This window comes from Ambystoma mexicanum (assembly GCF_040938575.1).
Source record: "Ambystoma mexicanum isolate Mex_15411 chromosome 12 unlocalized genomic scaffold, UKY_AmexF1_1 Mex_chr12_unloc.1, whole genome shotgun sequence".
In the NCBI taxonomy this organism is placed as follows: domain Eukaryota; kingdom Metazoa; phylum Chordata; class Amphibia; order Caudata; family Ambystomatidae; genus Ambystoma; species Ambystoma mexicanum.
The window spans coordinates 14,361,048-14,378,688 of record NW_027182322.1 but is presented as its reverse complement, the minus strand read 5'-3'; the positions used below and the strand labels follow the sequence as shown (position 1 = coordinate 14,378,688).

The 17,641-nt window shown below is 46.2% G+C and overlaps 7 non-coding genes across 7 annotated transcripts; all 7 read left to right on the top strand.

Annotated features, from left to right (window-relative positions):
* Positions 1–373: 373 nt before the first annotated feature.
* Positions 374–445, top strand: TRNAA-CGC (transfer RNA alanine (anticodon CGC)). The gene has a single exon. It is a non-coding gene; the product is annotated as a tRNA-Ala (tRNA).
* Positions 446–2,857: 2,412 nt separating this feature from the next.
* Positions 2,858–2,929, top strand: TRNAA-CGC (transfer RNA alanine (anticodon CGC)). Its single transcript has one exon. It is a non-coding gene; the product is annotated as a tRNA-Ala (tRNA).
* A 2,407-nt stretch (positions 2,930–5,336) lies between these two features.
* TRNAA-CGC (transfer RNA alanine (anticodon CGC)) lies at positions 5,337–5,408 on the top strand. The gene has a single exon. It is a non-coding gene; the product is annotated as a tRNA-Ala (tRNA).
* Positions 5,409–7,819: 2,411 nt separating this feature from the next.
* On the top strand, positions 7,820–7,891 carry TRNAA-CGC (transfer RNA alanine (anticodon CGC)). Its single transcript has one exon. It is a non-coding gene; the product is annotated as a tRNA-Ala (tRNA).
* Positions 7,892–10,280: 2,389 nt separating this feature from the next.
* TRNAA-CGC (transfer RNA alanine (anticodon CGC)) lies at positions 10,281–10,352 on the top strand. The gene has a single exon. It is a non-coding gene; the product is annotated as a tRNA-Ala (tRNA).
* A 2,392-nt stretch (positions 10,353–12,744) lies between these two features.
* TRNAA-CGC (transfer RNA alanine (anticodon CGC)) lies at positions 12,745–12,816 on the top strand. The gene has a single exon. It is a non-coding gene; the product is annotated as a tRNA-Ala (tRNA).
* Positions 12,817–15,207: 2,391 nt separating this feature from the next.
* Positions 15,208–15,279, top strand: TRNAA-CGC (transfer RNA alanine (anticodon CGC)). Its single transcript has one exon. It is a non-coding gene; the product is annotated as a tRNA-Ala (tRNA).
* Positions 15,280–17,641: the final 2,362 nt, after the last annotated feature.

The following is a 17,641-nucleotide window of genomic DNA, read 5'->3' as shown; positions in this document are numbered from 1 at the left end:
GAAAATTATGTCTGCGGGACAGACACACTGCATACCGAGGGGATGTAGCTCAGTGGTAGAGCACTTGCTTTGCATGGATGAGGCCCTGGGTCCAATCCCTGGCATCTCCAATTGTTTCCCTTTTTTTGACTGTCATATGGTCTCTGTCCACTAGATGGCTCTTTGAGCATGGTAATCCTCTGGTGGAATACTTCCCCTGGAAGTCATCTCTTATGGAGAAGCATAATGCACACTGCTTCAGCTGACCATGTGCTTTTCCAGTCTTGCTCCCGTTTTCCCTGGTCTTTTGCTAGTGCTTCAGTTGGCAGCATATTTTGACCGGAAGAATTCTCCCAGGAAAAGATGTCTGCAGGACAGGCCCACCGCACACCGAGGGGATGTAGCTCAGTGGTAGAGCGCATGCTTCGCATGTATGAGGTCCCGGGTTCAATCCCCGGCATCTCCATTTGCATAAACATCAGTGTGATTTTGTCCCGGTTATTTTGTATTTCACACTGCAACTCGGGCCATGATTATAGGATCATCGACATTCATATCTATTTGTCTGAGAAAACGCTGGTGCCCGTATGGCAAACCTGCCTATAATATATCACTGAGGTTTGCGTCCCTGCCAGTGTCAACATCCTGTATGCCTTCACAATCACTACAAATAGAAATGCACAGAGAGAAACATCACACCACAGTTTTAACGGTGCAGAATCGTGAAAGGATTGGCATTGCCTTGCGTTTCTTTTCAGTCGATTGTTTTGGTTCCGAATGTATAGCTCCACCATTGTACCTTTGTAGCATATGATGCCTAGCTTTAAAAATAATTTGTTTTCACTGGATGTGGCCACAGATGTGCCTCTGTTGTCAACCTAAGTCGATCAGGTTCTGTAACTTGTTAGTTTTGAGCTGGAATATCCTACCAGCTCTGCTGCTGGGGCCTATCTCTGGCTTCTAAAAGCAAAAGTCTTGAACATATTGATATTTTTCATTAGTTGGTCAGGGGAATTGCATGGGGGGGGGGGCAGCCTTTCTGCATGTTTCTATGGACAACCAGACACAGGTGGCTCTAAAATGAAGTCTGCCATTTGGAAACTCCAATTCGACAGTTACCGTCAGTTCTGGGAGCTGTTAGTCCCAAGCAGCCAGCCAGCATCTGGTAGATTTCACAGTTCCTTGCTGGCAGTGGGGATGTAATTCAGTGGTAGAGCACATACTTGGGAAGTATGAGGCCACAGGTTCGATCCCAGGCATTTCCATGTGATATTTTTCCTCAATTGTGGGCTTTTTATACTGTACATAGGAATTAGGATGATGTGTTCTTTTGCCATACTAAATCCTGTTCCTGAACGTCTTCTCTTTGGAGCCGATGATTGTGGACATGCACGGTGCACCATGCTTCAGTCTGATGTCTGCTTTTTTCATTGGAAGCCCGTTAGCCTGATCTCTTACCGGGATGAAACAAGGCAGACTCGTTCAGAGAGGCATTGGCTGAGAATAGTGTCTCCACCGGTCCCCCTGCTAGGCAGTGGTGTCATTCTGAGGTGCTGTGCACGCTCACCAACTATCACCCCCTCTGACCTTTCCCACCGCAGAACACCCTGAATGTATTCAGCGGGCTATGCTTCATTCTAGGGCTGCAATGGATCGCCTAGTGGCAAAACCAATGGAAGCACCATTGACCTTCCGCAGAATTCCACTGCTTGTCTGCCTAGAGAAGCGACATCTGCCCAGTGTGCTATGGACACTCTTGACGGCAGAGCTATAGAGTGGTGGGTCCACGTTGCTTTACACTAGCCAGCAAATACAGAAGGACATCCAAAGAGGTGTCAGTCTATCCAGCAACATTTGTGGGCTTTCGGCTGGAGGAATTCCTGCGCGAAATGGTGCTATCTCAATTTTGGTGTTTGAAGACATACATATATATATATATATATATATATATATATATATATATATATATATTTATTTTTTCTCCATAACTACACTTCTCAAATCTGGGGCATCTATACGAGATGGCTGTGTCACATTATGTGATGTCTCAGGCACCAACGTGATGAGATCGACCTGGCGCTTTAACTTTGTCATTGTAAGTAGTAAGATGTAATTTGGCAGTTGTCATGTTTTTTCATATGCACTACTGCAAACCCCTTTCCTTACTTAGCCCACTCCCTCCTGAAGCTTTTAGGTGTGATGAGGAAGTGTCCTCTCAGCGGGGATGTAGCTCAGTGGTAGAGCGCATGCTTTGCACGTATGAGGACCTGGGGCATTTCCACTTGTTTCTCTTTTTGACTGTCATATGATCTCTATCCACTAGATGGCCCTTTGAGCACAGTAATCCTCTGGTGGAAATCTTCCCCTGGAAGTCATCTCTTATGGAGAAGCAAAATGCACACTGCTTCAGTGTGACCATGAGGTTTTCCATTCTTGCTCCAGTTTTCCCTGCTCTTTTGCTAGTGCTTCACTCGGCAGAATGTTTTGACCAGAAGAGTTCTCCCTGAAAATTATGTCTGCGGGACAGACACACTGCATACCGAGGGGATGTAGCTCAGTGGTAGAGCACTTGCTTTGCATGGATGAGGCCCTGGGTCCAATCCCTGGCATCTCCAATTGTTTCCCTTTTTTTGACTGTCATATGGTCTCTGTCCACTAGATGGCTCTTTGAGCATGGTAATCCTCTGGTGGAATACTTCCCCTGGAAGTCATCTCTTATGGAGAAGCATAATGCACACTGCTTCAGCTGACCATGTGCTTTTCCAGTCTTGCTCCCGTTTTCCCTGGTCTTTTGCTAGTGCTTCAGTTGGCAGCATATTTTGACCGGAAGAATTCTCCCAGGAAAAGATGTCTGCAGGACAGGCCCACCGCACACCGAGGGGATGTAGCTCAGTGGTAGAGCGCATGCTTCGCATGTATGAGGTCCCGGGTTCAATCCCCGGCGTCTCCATTTGCATAAACATCAGTGTGATTTTGTCCCGGTTATTTTGTATTTCACACTGCAACTCGGGCCATGATTATAGGATCATCGACATTCATATCTATTTGTCTGAGAAAACGCTGGTGCCCGTATGGCAAACCTGCCTATAATATATCACTGAGGTTTGCGTCCCTGCCAGTGTCAACATCCTGTATGCCTTCACAATCACTACAAATAGAAATGCACAGAGAGAAACATCACACCACAGTTTTAACGGTGCAGAATCGTGAAAGGATTGGCATTGCCTTGCGTTTCTTTTCAGTCGATTGTTTTGGTTCCGAATGTATAGCTCCACCATTGTACCTTTGTAGCATATGATGCCTAGCTTTAAAAATAATTTGTTTTCACTGGATGTGGCCACAGATGTGCCTCTGTTGTCAACCTAAGTCGATCAGGTTCTGTAACTTGTTAGTTTTGAGCTGGAATATCCTACCAGCTCTGCTGCTGGGGCCTATCTCTGGCTTCTAAAAGCAAAAGTCTTGAACATATTGATATTTTTCATTAGTTGGTCAGGGGAATTGCATGGGGGGGGGGCAGCCTTTCTGCATGTTTCTATGGACAACCAGACACAGGTGGCTCTAAAATGAAGTCTGCCATTTGGAAACTCCAATTCGACAGTTACCGTCAGTTCTGGGAGCTGTTAGTCCCAAGCAGCCAGCCAGCATCTGGTAGATTTCACAGTTCCTTGCTGGCAGTGGGGATGTAATTCAGTGGTAGAGCACATACTTGGGAAGTATGAGGCCACAGGTTCGATCCCAGGCATTTCCATGTGATATTTTTCCTCAATTGTGGGCTTTTTATACTGTACATAGGAATTAGGATGATGTGTTCTTTTGCCATACTAAATCCTGTTCCTGAACGTCTTCTCTTTGGAGCCGATGATTGTGGACATGCACGGTGCACCATGCTTCAGTCTGATGTCTGCTTTTTTCATTGGAAGCCCGTTAGCCTGATCTCTTACCGGGATGAAACAAGGCAGACTCGTTCAGAGAGGCATTGGCTGAGAATAGTGCCTCCACCGGTCCCCCTGCTAGGCAGTGGTGTCATTCTGAGGTGCTGTGCACGCTCACCAACTATCACCCCCTCTGACCTTTCCCACCGCAGAACACCCTGAATGTATTCAGCGGGCTATGCTTCATTCTAGGGCTGCAATGGATCGCCTAGTGGCAAAACCAATGGAAGCACCATTGACCTTCCGCAGAATTCCACTGCTTGTCTGCCTAGAGAAGCGACATCTGCCCAGTGTGCTATGGACACTCTTGACGGCAGAGCTATAGAGTGGTGGGTCCACGTTGCTTTACACTAGCCAGCAAATACAGAAGGACATCCAAAGAGGTGTCAGTCTATCCAGCAACATTTGTGGGCTTTCGGCTGGAGGAATTCCTGCGCGAAATGGTGCTATCTCAATTTTGGTGTTTGAAGACATACATATATATATATATATATATATATATATATATATATATATATTTATTTTTTCTCCATAACTACACTTCTCAAATCTGGGGCATCTATACGAGATGGCTGTGTCACATTATGTGATGTCTCAGGCACCAACGTGATGAGATCGACCTGGCGCTTTAACTTTGTCATTGTAAGTAGTAAGATGTAATTTGGCAGTTGTCATGTTTTTTCATATGCACTACTGCAAACCCCTTTCCTTACTTAGCCCACTCCCTCCTGAAGCTTTTAGGTGTGATGAGGAAGTGTCCTCTCAGCGGGGATGTAGCTCAGTGGTAGAGCGCATGCTTTGCACGTATGAGGACCTGGGGCATTTCCACTTGTTTCTCTTTTTGACTGTCATATGATCTCTATCCACTAGATGGCCCTTTGAGCACAGTAATCCTCTGGTGGAAATCTTCCCCTGGAAGTCATCTCTTATGGAGAAGCAAAATGCACACTGCTTCAGTGTGACCATGAGGTTTTCCATTCTTGCTCCAGTTTTCCCTGCTCTTTTGCTAGTGCTTCACTCGGCAGAATGTTTTGACCAGAAGAGTTCTCCCTGAAAATTATGTCTGCGGGACAGACACACTGCATACCGAGGGGATGTAGCTCAGTGGTAGAGCACTTGCTTTGCATGGATGAGGCCCTGGGTCCAATCCCTGGCATCTCCAATTGTTTCCCTTTTTTTGACTGTCATATGGTCTCTGTCCACTAGATGGCTCTTTGAGCATGGTAATCCTCTGGTGGAATACTTCCCCTGGAAGTCATCTCTTATGGAGAAGCATAATGCACACTGCTTCAGCTGACCATGTGCTTTTCCAGTCTTGCTCCCGTTTTCCCTGGTCTTTTGCTAGTGCTTCAGTTGGCAGCATATTTTGACCGGAAGAATTCTCCCAGGAAAAGATGTCTGCAGGACAGGCCCACCGCACACCGAGGGGATGTAGCTCAGTGGTAGAGCGCATGCTTCGCATGTATGAGGTCCCGGGTTCAATCCCCGGCATCTCCATTTGCATAAACATCAGTGTGATTTTGTCCCGGTTATTTTGTATTTCACACTGCAACTCGGGCCATGATTATAGGATCATCGACATTCATATCTATTTGTCTGAGAAAACGCTGGTGCCCGTATGGCAAACCTGCCTATAATATATCACTGAGGTTTGCGTCCCTGCCAGTGTCAACATCCTGTATGCCTTCACAATCACTACAAATAGAAATGCACAGAGAGAAACATCACACCACAGTTTTAACGGTGCAGAATCGTGAAAGGATTGGCATTGCCTTGCGTTTCTTTTCAGTCGATTGTTTTGGTTCCGAATGTATAGCTCCACCATTGTACCTTTGTAGCATATGATGCCTAGCTTTAAAAATAATTTGTTTTCACTGGATGTGGCCACAGATGTGCCTCTGTTGTCAACCTAAGTCGATCAGGTTCTGTAACTTGTTAGTTTTGAGCTGGAATATCCTACCAGCTCTGCTGCTGGGGCCTATCTCTGGCTTCTAAAAGCAAAAGTCTTGAACATATTGATATTTTTCATTAGTTGGTCAGGGGAATTGCATGGGGGGGGGGCAGCCTTTCTGCATGTTTCTATGGACAACCAGACACAGGTGGCTCTAAAATGAAGTCTGCCATTTGGAAACTCCAATTCGACAGTTACCGTCAGTTCTGGGAGCTGTTAGTCCCAAGCAGCCAGCCAGCATCTGGTAGATTTCACAGTTCCTTGCTGGCAGTGGGGATGTAATTCAGTGGTAGAGCACATACTTGGGAAGTATGAGGCCACAGGTTCGATCCCAGGCATTTCCATGTGATATTTTTCCTCAATTGTGGGCTTTTTATACTGTACATAGGAATTAGGATGATGTGTTCTTTTGCCATACTAAATCCTGTTCCTGAACGTCTTCTCTTTGGAGCCGATGATTGTGGACATGCACGGTGCACCATGCTTCAGTCTGATGTCTGCTTTTTTCATTGGAAGCCCGTTAGCCTGATCTCTTACCGGGATGAAACAAGGCAGACTCGTTCAGAGAGGCATTGGCTGAGAATAGTGTCTCCACCGGTCCCCCTGCTAGGCAGTGGTGTCATTCTGAGGTGCTGTGCACGCTCACCAACTATCACCCCCTCTGACCTTTCCCACCGCAGAACACCCTGAATGTATTCAGCGGGCTATGCTTCATTCTAGGGCTGCAATGGATCGCCTAGTGGCAAAACCAATGGAAGCACCATTGACCTTCCGCAGAATTCCACTGCTTGTCTGCCTAGAGAAGCGACATCTGCCCAGTGTGCTATGGACACTCTTGACGGCAGAGCTATAGAGTGGTGGGTCCACGTTGCTTTACACTAGCCAGCAAATACAGAAGGACATCCAAAGAGGTGTCAGTCTATCCAGCAACATTTGTGGGCTTTCGGCTGGAGGAATTCCTGCGCGAAATGGTGCTATCTCAATTTTGGTGTTTGAAGACATACATATATATATATATATATATATATATATATATATATATATATATATTTATTTTTTCTCCATAACTACACTTCTCAAATCTGGGGCATCTATACGAGATGGCTGTGTCACATTATGTGATGTCTCAGGCACCAACGTGATGAGATCGACCTGGCGCTTTAACTTTGTCATTGTAAGTAGTAAGATGTAATTTGGCAGTTGTCATGTTTTTTCATATGCACTACTGCAAACCCCTTTCCTTACTTAGCCCACTCCCTCCTGAAGCTTTTAGGTGTGATGAGGAAGTGTCCTCTCAGCGGGGATGTAGCTCAGTGGTAGAGCGCATGCTTTGCACGTATGAGGACCTGGGGCATTTCCACTTGTTTCTCTTTTTGACTGTCATATGATCTCTATCCACTAGATGGCCCTTTGAGCACAGTAATCCTCTGGTGGAAATCTTCCCCTGGAAGTCATCTCTTATGGAGAAGCAAAATGCACACTGCTTCAGTGTGACCATGAGGTTTTCCATTCTTGCTCCAGTTTTCCCTGCTCTTTTGCTAGTGCTTCACTCGGCAGAATGTTTTGACCAGAAGAGTTCTCCCTGAAAATTATGTCTGCGGGACAGACACACTGCATACCGAGGGGATGTAGCTCAGTGGTAGAGCACTTGCTTTGCATGGATGAGGCCCTGGGTCCAATCCCTGGCATCTCCAATTGTTTCCCTTTTTTTGACTGTCATATGGTCTCTGTCCACTAGATGGCTCTTTGAGCATGGTAATCCTCTGGTGGAATACTTCCCCTGGAAGTCATCTCTTATGGAGAAGCATAATGCACACTGCTTCAGCTGACCATGTGCTTTTCCAGTCTTGCTCCCGTTTTCCCTGGTCTTTTGCTAGTGCTTCAGTTGGCAGCATATTTTGACCGGAAGAATTCTCCCAGGAAAAGATGTCTGCAGGACAGGCCCACCGCACACCGAGGGGATGTAGCTCAGTGGTAGAGCGCATGCTTCGCATGTATGAGGTCCCGGGTTCAATCCCCGGCATCTCCATTTGCATAAACATCAGTGTGATTTTGTCCCGGTTATTTTGTATTTCACACTGCAACTCGGGCCATGATTATAGGATCATCGACATTCATATCTATTTGTCTGAGAAAACGCTGGTGCCCGTATGGCAAACCTGCCTATAATATATCACTGAGGTTTGCGTCCCTGCCAGTGTCAACATCCTGTATGCCTTCACAATCACTACAAATAGAAATGCACAGAGAGAAACATCACACCACAGTTTTAACGGTGCAGAATCGTGAAAGGATTGGCATTGCCTTGCGTTTCTTTTCAGTCGATTGTTTTGGTTCCGAATGTATAGCTCCACCATTGTACCTTTGTAGCATATGATGCCTAGCTTTAAAAATAATTTGTTTTCACTGGATGTGGCCACAGATGTGCCTCTGTTGTCAACCTAAGTCGATCAGGTTCTGTAACTTGTTAGTTTTGAGCTGGAATATCCTACCAGCTCTGCTGCTGGGGCCTATCTCTGGCTTCTAAAAGCAAAAGTCTTGAACATATTGATATTTTTCATTAGTTGGTCAGGGGAATTGCATGGGGGGGGCAGCCTTTCTGCATGTTTCTATGGACAACCAGACACAGGTGGCTCTAAAATGAAGTCTGCCATTTGGAAACTCCAATTCGACAGTTACCGTCAGTTCTGGGAGCTGTTAGTCCCAAGCAGCCAGCCAGCATCTGGTAGATTTCACAGTTCCTTGCTGGCAGTGGGGATGTAATTCAGTGGTAGAGCACATACTTGGGAAGTATGAGGCCACAGGTTCGATCCCAGGCATTTCCATGTGATATTTTTCCTCAATTGTGGGCTTTTTATACTGTACATAGGAATTAGGATGATGTGTTCTTTTGCCATACTAAATCCTGTTCCTGAACGTCTTCTCTTTGGAGCCGATGATTGTGGACATGCACGGTGCACCATGCTTCAGTCTGATGTCTGCTTTTTTCATTGGAAGCCCGTTAGCCTGATCTCTTACCGGGATGAAACAAGGCAGACTCGTTCAGAGAGGCATTGGCTGAGAATAGTGCCTCCACCGGTCCCCCTGCTAGGCAGTGGTGTCATTCTGAGGTGCTGTGCACGCTCACCAACTATCACCCCCTCTGACCTTTCCCACCGCAGAACACCCTGAATGTATTCAGCGGGCTATGCTTCATTCTAGGGCTGCAATGGATCGCCTAGTGGCAAAACCAATGGAAGCACCATTGACCTTCCGCAGAATTCCACTGCTTGTCTGCCTAGAGAAGCGACATCTGCCCAGTGTGCTATGGACACTCTTGACGGCAGAGCTATAGAGTGGTGGGTCCACGTTGCTTTACACTAGCCAGCAAATACAGAAGGACATCCAAAGAGGTGTCAGTCTATCCAGCAACATTTGTGGGCTTTCGGCTGGAGGAATTCCTGCGCGAAATGGTGCTATCTCAATTTTGGTGTTTGAAGACATACATATATATATATATATATATATATATTTATTTTTTCTCCATAACTACACTTCTCAAATCTGGGGCATCTATACGAGATGGCTGTGTCACATTATGTGATGTCTCAGGCACCAACGTGATGAGATCGACCTGGCGCTTTAACTTTGTCATTGTAAGTAGTAAGATGTAATTTGGCAGTTGTCATGTTTTTTCATATGCACTACTGCAAACCCCTTTCCTTACTTAGCCCACTCCCTCCTGAAGCTTTTAGGTGTGATGAGGAAGTGTCCTCTCAGCGGGGATGTAGCTCAGTGGTAGAGCGCATGCTTTGCACGTATGAGGACCTGGGGCATTTCCACTTGTTTCTCTTTTTGACTGTCATATGATCTCTATCCACTAGATGGCCCTTTGAGCACAGTAATCCTCTGGTGGAAATCTTCCCCTGGAAGTCATCTCTTATGGAGAAGCAAAATGCACACTGCTTCAGTGTGACCATGAGGTTTTCCATTCTTGCTCCAGTTTTCCCTGCTCTTTTGCTAGTGCTTCACTCGGCAGAATGTTTTGACCAGAAGAGTTCTCCCTGAAAATTATGTCTGCGGGACAGACACACTGCATACCGAGGGGATGTAGCTCAGTGGTAGAGCACTTGCTTTGCATGGATGAGGCCCTGGGTCCAATCCCTGGCATCTCCAATTGTTTCCCTTTTTTTGACTGTCATATGGTCTCTGTCCACTAGATGGCTCTTTGAGCATGGTAATCCTCTGGTGGAATACTTCCCCTGGAAGTCATCTCTTATGGAGAAGCATAATGCACACTGCTTCAGCTGACCATGTGCTTTTCCAGTCTTGCTCCCGTTTTCCCTGGTCTTTTGCTAGTGCTTCAGTTGGCAGCATATTTTGACCGGAAGAATTCTCCCAGGAAAAGATGTCTGCAGGACAGGCCCACCGCACACCGAGGGGATGTAGCTCAGTGGTAGAGCGCATGCTTCGCATGTATGAGGTCCCGGGTTCAATCCCCGGCATCTCCATTTGCATAAACATCAGTGTGATTTTGTCCCGGTTATTTTGTATTTCACACTGCAACTCGGGCCATGATTATAGGATCATCGACATTCATATCTATTTGTCTGAGAAAACGCTGGTGCCCGTATGGCAAACCTGCCTATAATATATCACTGAGGTTTGCGTCCCTGCCAGTGTCAACATCCTGTATGCCTTCACAATCACTACAAATAGAAATGCACAGAGAGAAACATCACACCACAGTTTTAACGGTGCAGAATCGTGAAAGGATTGGCATTGCCTTGCGTTTCTTTTCAGTCGATTGTTTTGGTTCCGAATGTATAGCTCCACCATTGTACCTTTGTAGCATATGATGCCTAGCTTTAAAAATAATTTGTTTTCACTGGATGTGGCCACAGATGTGCCTCTGTTGTCAACCTAAGTCGATCAGGTTCTGTAACTTGTTAGTTTTGAGCTGGAATATCCTACCAGCTCTGCTGCTGGGGCCTATCTCTGGCTTCTAAAAGCAAAAGTCTTGAACATATTGATATTTTTCATTAGTTGGTCAGGGGAATTGCATGGGGGGGGGGGCAGCCTTTCTGCATGTTTCTATGGACAACCAGACACAGGTGGCTCTAAAATGAAGTCTGCCATTTGGAAACTCCAATTCGACAGTTACCGTCAGTTCTGGGAGCTGTTAGTCCCAAGCAGCCAGCCAGCATCTGGTAGATTTCACAGTTCCTTGCTGGCAGTGGGGATGTAATTCAGTGGTAGAGCACATACTTGGGAAGTATGAGGCCACAGGTTCGATCCCAGGCATTTCCATGTGATATTTTTCCTCAATTGTGGGCTTTTTATACTGTACATAGGAATTAGGATGATGTGTTCTTTTGCCATACTAAATCCTGTTCCTGAACGTCTTCTCTTTGGAGCCGATGATTGTGGACATGCACGGTGCACCATGCTTCAGTCTGATGTCTGCTTTTTTCATTGGAAGCCCGTTAGCCTGATCTCTTACCGGGATGAAACAAGGCAGACTCGTTCAGAGAGGCATTGGCTGAGAATAGTGCCTCCACCGGTCCCCCTGCTAGGCAGTGGTGTCATTCTGAGGTGCTGTGCACGCTCACCAACTATCACCCCCTCTGACCTTTCCCACCGCAGAACACCCTGAATGTATTCAGCGGGCTATGCTTCATTCTAGGGCTGCAATGGATCGCCTAGTGGCAAAACCAATGGAAGCACCATTGACCTTCCGCAGAATTCCACTGCTTGTCTGCCTAGAGAAGCGACATCTGCCCAGTGTGCTATGGACACTCTTGACGGCAGAGCTATAGAGTGGTGGGTCCACGTTGCTTTACACTAGCCAGCAAATACAGAAGGACATCCAAAGAGGTGTCAGTCTATCCAGCAACATTTGTGGGCTTTCGGCTGGAGGAATTCCTGCGCGAAATGGTGCTATCTCAATTTTGGTGTTTGAAGACATACATATATATATATATATATATATATATTTATTTTTTCTCCATAACTACACTTCTCAAATCTGGGGCATCTATACGAGATGGCTGTGTCACATTATGTGATGTCTCAGGCACCAACGTGATGAGATCGACCTGGCGCTTTAACTTTGTCATTGTAAGTAGTAAGATGTAATTTGGCAGTTGTCATGTTTTTTCATATGCACTACTGCAAACCCCTTTCCTTACTTAGCCCACTCCCTCCTGAAGCTTTTAGGTGTGATGAGGAAGTGTCCTCTCAGCGGGGATGTAGCTCAGTGGTAGAGCGCATGCTTTGCACGTATGAGGACCTGGGGCATTTCCACTTGTTTCTCTTTTTGACTGTCATATGATCTCTATCCACTAGATGGCCCTTTGAGCACAGTAATCCTCTGGTGGAAATCTTCCCCTGGAAGTCATCTCTTATGGAGAAGCAAAATGCACACTGCTTCAGTGTGACCATGAGGTTTTCCATTCTTGCTCCAGTTTTCCCTGCTCTTTTGCTAGTGCTTCACTCGGCAGAATGTTTTGACCAGAAGAGTTCTCCCTGAAAATTATGTCTGCGGGACAGACACACTGCATACCGAGGGGATGTAGCTCAGTGGTAGAGCACTTGCTTTGCATGGATGAGGCCCTGGGTCCAATCCCTGGCATCTCCAATTGTTTCCCTTTTTTTGACTGTCATATGGTCTCTGTCCACTAGATGGCTCTTTGAGCATGGTAATCCTCTGGTGGAATACTTCCCCTGGAAGTCATCTCTTATGGAGAAGCATAATGCACACTGCTTCAGCTGACCATGTGCTTTTCCAGTCTTGCTCCCGTTTTCCCTGGTCTTTTGCTAGTGCTTCAGTTGGCAGCATATTTTGACCGGAAGAATTCTCCCAGGAAAAGATGTCTGCAGGACAGGCCCACCGCACACCGAGGGGATGTAGCTCAGTGGTAGAGCGCATGCTTCGCATGTATGAGGTCCCGGGTTCAATCCCCGGCATCTCCATTTGCATAAACATCAGTGTGATTTTGTCCCGGTTATTTTGTATTTCACACTGCAACTCGGGCCATGATTATAGGATCATCGACATTCATATCTATTTGTCTGAGAAAACGCTGGTGCCCGTATGGCAAACCTGCCTATAATATATCACTGAGGTTTGCGTCCCTGCCAGTGTCAACATCCTGTATGCCTTCACAATCACTACAAATAGAAATGCACAGAGAGAAACATCACACCACAGTTTTAACGGTGCAGAATCGTGAAAGGATTGGCATTGCCTTGCGTTTCTTTTCAGTCGATTGTTTTGGTTCCGAATGTATAGCTCCACCATTGTACCTTTGTAGCATATGATGCCTAGCTTTAAAAATAATTTGTTTTCACTGGATGTGGCCACAGATGTGCCTCTGTTGTCAACCTAAGTCGATCAGGTTCTGTAACTTGTTAGTTTTGAGCTGGAATATCCTACCAGCTATGCTGCTGGGGCCTATCTCTGGCTTCTAAAAGCAAAAGTCTTGAACATATTGATATTTTTCATTAGTTGGTCAGGGGAATTGCATGGGGGGGGGGCAGCCTTTCTGCATGTTTCTATGGACAACCAGACACAGGTGGCTCTAAAATGAAGTCTGCCATTTGGAAACTCCAATTCGACAGTTACCGTCAGTTCTGGGAGCTGTTAGTCCCAAGCAGCCAGCCAGCATCTGGTAGATTTCACAGTTCCTTGCTGGCAGTGGGGATGTAATTCAGTGGTAGAGCACATACTTGGGAAGTATGAGGCCACAGGTTCGATCCCAGGCATTTCCATGTGATATTTTTCCTCAATTGTGGGCTTTTTATACTGTACATAGGAATTAGGATGATGTGTTCTTTTGCCATACTAAATCCTGTTCCTGAACGTCTTCTCTTTGGAGCCGATGATTGTGGACATGCACGGTGCACCATGCTTCAGTCTGATGTCTGCTTTTTTCATTGGAAGCCCGTTAGCCTGATCTCTTACCGGGATGAAACAAGGCAGACTCGTTCAGAGAGGCATTGGCTGAGAATAGTGCCTCCACCGGTCCCCCTGCTAGGCAGTGGTGTCATTCTGAGGTGCTGTGCACGCTCACCAACTATCACCCCCTCTGACCTTTCCCACCGCAGAACACCCTGAATGTATTCAGCGGGCTATGCTTCATTCTAGGGCTGCAATGGATCGCCTAGTGGCAAAACCAATGGAAGCACCATTGACCTTCCGCAGAATTCCACTGCTTGTCTGCCTAGAGAAGCGACATCTGCCCAGTGTGCTATGGACACTCTTGACGGCAGAGCTATAGAGTGGTGGGTCCACGTTGCTTTACACTAGCCAGCAAATACAGAAGGACATCCAAAGAGGTGTCAGTCTATCCAGCAACATTTGTGGGCTTTCGGCTGGAGGAATTCCTGCGCGAAATGGTGCTATCTCAATTTTGGTGTTTGAAGACATACATATATATATATATATATATATATATTTATTTTTTCTCCATAACTACACTTCTCAAATCTGGGGCATCTATACGAGATGGCTGTGTCACATTATGTGATGTCTCAGGCACCAACGTGATGAGATCGACCTGGCGCTTTAACTTTGTCATTGTAAGTAGTAAGATGTAATTTGGCAGTTGTCATGTTTTTTCATATGCACTACTGCAAACCCCTTTCCTTACTTAGCCCACTCCCTCCTGAAGCTTTTAGGTGTGATGAGGAAGTGTCCTCTCAGCGGGGATGTAGCTCAGTGGTAGAGCGCATGCTTTGCACGTATGAGGACCTGGGGCATTTCCACTTGTTTCTCTTTTTGACTGTCATATGATCTCTATCCACTAGATGGCCCTTTGAGCACAGTAATCCTCTGGTGGAAATCTTCCCCTGGAAGTCATCTCTTATGGAGAAGCAAAATGCACACTGCTTCAGTGTGACCATGAGGTTTTCCATTCTTGCTCCAGTTTTCCCTGCTCTTTTGCTAGTGCTTCACTCGGCAGAATGTTTTGACCAGAAGAGTTCTCCCTGAAAATTATGTCTGCGGGACAGACACACTGCATACCGAGGGGATGTAGCTCAGTGGTAGAGCACTTGCTTTGCATGGATGAGGCCCTGGGTCCAATCCCTGGCATCTCCAATTGTTTCCCTTTTTTTGACTGTCATATGGTCTCTGTCCACTAGATGGCTCTTTGAGCATGGTAATCCTCTGGTGGAATACTTCCCCTGGAAGTCATCTCTTATGGAGAAGCATAATGCACACTGCTTCAGCTGACCATGTGCTTTTCCAGTCTTGCTCCCGTTTTCCCTGGTCTTTTGCTAGTGCTTCAGTTGGCAGCATATTTTGACCGGAAGAATTCTCCCAGGAAAAGATGTCTGCAGGACAGGCCCACCGCACACCGAGGGGATGTAGCTCAGTGGTAGAGCGCATGCTTCGCATGTATGAGGTCCCGGGTTCAATCCCCGGCATCTCCATTTGCATAAACATCAGTGTGATTTTGTCCCGGTTATTTTGTATTTCACACTGCAACTCGGGCCATGATTATAGGATCATCGACATTCATATCTATTTGTCTGAGAAAACGCTGGTGCCCGTATGGCAAACCTGCCTATAATATATCACTGAGGTTTGCGTCCCTGCCAGTGTCAACATCCTGTATGCCTTCACAATCACTACAAATAGAAATGCACAGAGAGAAACATCACACCACAGTTTTAACGGTGCAGAATCGTGAAAGGATTGGCATTGCCTTGCGTTTCTTTTCAGTCGATTGTTTTGGTTCCGAATGTATAGCTCCACCATTGTACCTTTGTAGCATATGATGCCTAGCTTTAAAAATAATTTGTTTTCACTGGATGTGGCCACAGATGTGCCTCTGTTGTCAACCTAAGTCGATCAGGTTCTGTAACTTGTTAGTTTTGAGCTGGAATATCCTACCAGCTCTGCTGCTGGGGCCTATCTCTGGCTTCTAAAAGCAAAAGTCTTGAACATATTGATATTTTTCATTAGTTGGTCAGGGGAATTGCATGGGGGGGGCAGCCTTTCTGCATGTTTCTATGGACAACCAGACACAGGTGGCTCTAAAATGAAGTCTGCCATTTGGAAACTCCAATTCGACAGTTACCGTCAGTTCTGGGAGCTGTTAGTCCCAAGCAGCCAGCCAGCATCTGGTAGATTTCACAGTTCCTTGCTGGCAGTGGGGATGTAATTCAGTGGTAGAGCACATACTTGGGAAGTATGAGGCCACAGGTTCGATCCCAGGCATTTCCATGTGATATTTTTCCTCAATTGTGGGCTTTTTATACTGTACATAGGAATTAGGATGATGTGTTCTTTTGCCATACTAAATCCTGTTCCTGAACGTCTTCTCTTTGGAGCCGATGATTGTGGACATGCACGGTGCACCATGCTTCAGTCTGATGTCTGCTTTTTTCATTGGAAGCCCGTTAGCCTGATCTCTTACCGGGATGAAACAAGGCAGACTCGTTCAGAGAGGCATTGGCTGAGAATAGTGCCTCCACCGGTCCCCCTGCTAGGCAGTGGTGTCATTCTGAGGTGCTGTGCACGCTCACCAACTATCACCCCCTCTGACCTTTCCCACCGCAGAACACCCTGAATGTATTCAGCGGGCTATGCTTCATTCTAGGGCTGCAATGGATCGCCTAGTGGCAAAACCAATGGAAGCACCATTGACCTTCCGCAGAATTCCACTGCTTGTCTGCCTAGAGAAGCGACATCTGCCCAGTGTGCTATGGACACTCTTGACGGCAGAGCTATAGAGTGGTGGGTCCACGTTGCTTTACACTAGCCAGCAAATACAGAAGGACATCCAAAGAGGTGTCAGTCTATCCAGCAACATTTGTGGGCTTTCGGCTGGAGGAATTCCTGCGCGAAATGGTGCTATCTCAATTTTGGTGTTTGAAGACATACATATATATATATATATATATATATATATATATATATATATTTATTTTTTCTCCATAACTACACTTCTCAAATCTGGGGCATCTATACGAGATGGCTGTGTCACATTATGTGATGTCTCAGGCACCAACGTGATGAGATCGACCTGGCGCTTTAACTTTGTCATTGTAAGTAGTAAGATGTAATTTGGCAGTTGTCATGTTTTTTCATATGCACTACTGCAAACCCCTTTCCTTACTTAGCCCACTCCCTCCTGAAGCTTTTAGGTGTGATGAGGAAGTGTCCTCTCAGCGGGGATGTAGCTCAGTGGTAGAGCGCATGCTTTGCACGTATGAGGACCTGGGGCATTTCCACTTGTTTCTCTTTTTGACTGTCATATGATCTCTATCCACTAGATGGCCCTTTGAGCACAGTAATCCTCTGGTGGAAATCTTCCCCTGGAAGTCATCTCTTATGGAGAAGCAAAATGCACACTGCTTCAGTGTGACCATGAGGTTTTCCATTCTTGCTCCAGTTTTCCCTGCTCTTTTGCTAGTGCTTCACTCGGCAGAATGTTTTGACCAGAAGAGTTCTCCCTGAAAATTATGTCTGCGGGACAGACACACTGCATACCGAGGGGATGTAGCTCAGTGGTAGAGCACTTGCTTTGCATGGATGAGGCCCTGGGTCCAATCCCTGGCATCTCCAATTGTTTCCCTTTTTTTGACTGTCATATGGTCTCTGTCCACTAGATGGCTCTTTGAGCATGGTAATCCTCTGGTGGAATACTTCCCCTGGAAGTCATCTCTTATGGAGAAGCATAATGCACACTGCTTCAGCTGACCATGTGCTTTTCCAGTCTTGCTCCCGTTTTCCCTGGTCTTTTGCTAGTGCTTCAGTTGGCAGCATATTTTGACCGGAAGAATTCTC